Consider the following 4,374-nt stretch of genomic DNA (forward strand, 5'->3'; position numbering starts at 1 on the left):
TATATATAGTTAAAAGACAATATATGCATTTTTATTGAATTACTTATTTTAAAGCATACTATTTTTTCTCTGTGAGATATTTTTGAATTTGAATTCAAAATAAAGCTGACTAAACTTTGAAAAGATGAGCCTTATTTTGATAATGTATCTTGATCTTTTCGAATTAATTTTTATAATAAATATTTTATTAATAAATATACAGCATTTATTTTGATGACTAAACCATACCTTTTGTAACTTGAAGAAAAAGAAGGATATGTAACTGAAAAATGTAGACATTTTCGACTATATAAAATATATACATGTTTGACGAAATTAAACACAAGCGTCATTATAATACACACTAAAAAAAAACTTTACAGATTCGATATGGACGACTAAATCTAAATCTTCAGATCTAATAAATTTAATAATTTCTATGCTACAATTCAGCTTCTTTTTGTGTCCTTTTCCCATAGCCTGAGCTGGCCAATTAAAATGAATAACATTTGCTCCAAGGTTTTTATATCTGTGGCCTTAAATCTCAGGGAGCACTAGAAATTCGTGTCTGTCTTAATATTCATGTCCGTCCCATTTGGCTATTTCACACCTTATTTATTGGCCAGTTTGGTTATTAGGTACTCGGTATTGCATTAACATTCATTGGGCATTTCGTGCGCTTTCGGCATTTATGTCAAAACATGCCGAAAAAATTAAGCAAAAGCCGCCAAAAGATGCGAGTGTTGTGATTATTTTGAGTGGACTGGCAACACTGGCAATGCCATTGGAATATTGGAAATGCTTCAGCTTCAACTGAAACTGAAACTGGCCGAAAAAGAGGAGGCTGAAACACAGGCGGCAACCTGGCCGCACTCGCAAAGCGTTAATGTGAATTATTAATAAGACAAAAGGCAGCGGCGAAGGCGGCTCGCTTTGATGCCACCATTCGAAGTACTGCAACACTAAACCCAAGAGATGCACCACGACTTGGCCCAGACCAGACCACAGAGCCAAGACCCAGACTCAGACTCAGGCCTAATCAAGATGGCGCACAATTGCTGCAAAAGCAAACTAATCAGGCGGTGAGATTTAAAAATTAACGTAGCTCAAAGCGAATGTCCGTCCAAGAGACAGAGACTCTGAACTGAGTATTGGATATTGGGCATTGGATATTGTGTATTGGATATTGCTAGATGGGGATGCAGTGAAAGTGGGCTTCGACCGTTTTTTGGGGGCAACGTTGATTTAGGCGCATTGCCGATAAGCAACAGCAACACATTAAAAATGCATAAATCAATGCGATAAACATGATTTGCCGCATGTTTTATTGACTATTGTTGGTTGTCTGTTGCCTGTTGCCGATTGTAGTTGTTGTTGTTATTACTGCTGAATGTTGTTGTTGTTGTTGTTGTTGTTGTTGTTGCTGCGCTTTTCTTGCCGTTTTATTAGCAGACACGATTCTGGCCCCAAGGGCCTCAAGTCGATTATGTGGTTCTCAGTCGGCTCTTTGCTTATTTGCCATGCGGTGTCATAGGGAAGCAACAATTCAATGCTACTTCTGAAAGCAACTATGGAATAGTTTGCAATATTAGTTAAGGCACAAAATATGATTTGATGAGAAACTAATTCAAGACAGTTTTAGATGTATGCAGGCTCTTACAACAGGTTGATTTTCGTTTTTTACTAACGTCACCTTAGAAAACTTGACCAAAAGTTATTATAATATTTTTTAACCAGATTAAGAAATTCGAAAAACTTAGAAAATGGTTTAAGTGATATTTTATGCAAACAAAACAATTTAAAAGAAATAAATGCAGAATGAATTTAGTGGCCATACCATGATCAAATAAATAATAAAATAAATAAATAAATAAACAATTGAAAATTAAATTTCGCTTTTCAGTTTTGACACTGTTATGAAAGTTTAAGTTATTCAGACATTTGACCTAGCCAGATCCTTGACAAGTAAATAAAACGTATTACATTCAAGTTTAAAATTTTGTTTTTTACTATTTCCATTAACAGTTCCAAATGTAAACTTAAGACTGAGCTGCTAACCGAATAAAATACTAACATATTCAGAAAAATTACTCATGTCATGTTAACTATATGTTAAATCTAGATATTGAACACTTTACTGTTGCATAGTGAATTTGTTATAGCATCTGCTGACTCTTATTTTCTGACTAGTCCACAGCAAAGTCACGTTATATAAAAGAAAAAAAAAATCAAAACAAAAATAAGACAGAAATTCGTAGAAAATGCAGAAAATAAAGCACTTGATGGTCAAGTGTCTGTATGAAAAGCACTCGAAAGATTTTCCCGACTGGCGCGCAAATAAATTGAAAACTCGTTAAAAATCCATAATGCTTCCATGTGAAGCAGCAACAGCAGCGGATCCACTTGGACTCAGACTCTGAGTCTCAGAGGGAATGATTGCAGGGTGGTGACCAGAGAGGAGTGGAGGGGCACAGGGTGGGTCTTTTGTTGGCCAGCCTGTTCATATCAGCGCCTGGCTTTTCCATTTTCCGGCCAAAAGCACTTTATCGTCACTGGGTGCGCCATAAATCTGGCAAGTGGCGTTGGCTTTTTGTGCACTTGCTTAATTAATAATTTTATGGCATTTTAATGGCTCAAAGCACAGCAACAACTACTAAACTGATTCAAACTCCTAGAAGAATAGAGCGAGAGAGACAGATAGAGAGAGAGAGAGAGAGAGACAGGGGGATAGGGGGAGTAAAGAGGCCCAATCCATTCCATTGATCTGTGCGCCAACCCATTCGCCATTCTCAACGCGTTTATCAGCGATAAATCTCTTTGTGTTTCGCGCCGGCGCAAGTGAATTGAATTGAATTAAATTTTAATTAATTTTATCTGCACTTTGTGCGGCCTGTCCAGCCCCAGCCCCCACTCCCCACTTCCCCCTTCATACACTCCCGCGCGGGTAACAACATTGTATGTACTATATATGTAGTACTTGTTGCCCCGGAAAATTGCTTAGCCGTTTTGCGGTAATTGTGGAAAATTGAAAACTATACAACCCTCTCCCGCCCCATCTCTGCCTTCCCTTGGATCAGTCCTCCTCCGTTTGGTTCGCTTTGATCTCTGGTTTGTTTCATGTGCGACGACCCCGCACTGGAATTTCTTTAAGCAAATCGACGCCATGTTTAAGCATTTTGGCAGTAAATTCCAAAAGAAATTGATAAAAATTCATTTTTGGTCCATTTCGAATTTTTTCTGCTTTCGGTTTTTCAGTTTTCTTTTTGATTTTTCAATGGCACAAATTTGCATAAACTTTTTACGGCTTTTGACTTAACGACTTTGCCGTTATGGATGTGGTCTTTTTTTTTTGGTATTCTTTATTGTTTCGATCGATCCAGCGATTTGTGAGTCATTCGAATGCGTCAGTAAATAGCACTATGCAATTTGTGAATACTTATTGAGTACTTTTTAACTTTGAAACATCAATTTATGCGTAATTCTTTCAAAATGATGCAAGGCAAAGGCTTAAAAATGTTTATAAATGGTAGTTGATTGAGAAATATTTGTTTGTTTTTCTAGAGAATTTATATAATTTTTATAGAGAAATAAACTTTATTTTATTTAATATTTTGCACAGCTTTAAGGGTTCTGCAACGATATGCATAGAATGTGTTAAGTTTACATATTTTAATTTACTTTTTAAACTTAAAAATTTTTTCAAACAATTTGTAGTTCTCGATCAATAGATTTTTTTTAACATAAATAGCATTAGAACCAGGCTCGAAATTTTTAAGTTTTTTTAATTATTATTATTAAATGTTTAGTATACACGGTACTTTCATCCTTATATGTAAATTCTGATTTATTTTATTTAAAAACAATATCTTTCTACTGAAAAAAACAAATTTTAAGGCTTTAAATTATTTTTTTAGACAATATTTAAAACATAGATTTTTGTAGCCAATCTGTGAACTCTTTATGAATATCATTAAAAATTTATTATTTTGTCTACCGGTTATGCTCAACGAATCGCTTTCTAAACAATTCAAATGTCATTTAAATGTCAAAATGCTGAAATCTTTTTGTTAACAATGGAAATACATTTGTGTAGATGCGAGAGCTTCTCGATGCGATAAACAAAACACAATTACAAAGATATTCGAAATTGTACAACAACAAAAAAGGTAACTAAATTAGCTATTCGTTGAATTCGAAACTCAAACGCGTTGAATGTTAAAACAAATTTGCGCCTAAATTGTCAATGTGACACTGGGCCATACACCTACCGATAACCCCGTTGCCTTCCCCCTACCCACTAAACTACCCTCCCCCATGTGGGGGGGACATGAAAAGTGCCGCTAATTGTCAAAAATTGTTAAACATTTTACATGTGCGTGTGGAATTATCTGTATG

General features: G+C 35.3%; 1 long non-coding RNA gene across 1 annotated transcript; it reads right to left on the bottom strand.

The window, feature by feature from the left end:
* Positions 1 to 1,264: 1,264 nt before the first annotated feature.
* Positions 1,265 to 1,693, bottom strand: LOC117781997. Its single transcript, XR_004617218.1, has 2 exons — positions 1,640 to 1,693; positions 1,265 to 1,547 (listed from the first exon to the last, which is right to left on the bottom strand). It is a non-coding gene; the product is annotated as an uncharacterized LOC117781997 (long non-coding RNA).
* Between the last annotated feature and the right edge of the window lie 2,681 nt (positions 1,694 to 4,374).

This window comes from Drosophila innubila (genome assembly GCF_004354385.1).
Source record: "Drosophila innubila isolate TH190305 chromosome 2L unlocalized genomic scaffold, UK_Dinn_1.0 4_B_2L, whole genome shotgun sequence".
In the NCBI taxonomy this organism is placed as follows: Eukaryota; Metazoa; Arthropoda; class Insecta; order Diptera; family Drosophilidae; genus Drosophila; species Drosophila innubila.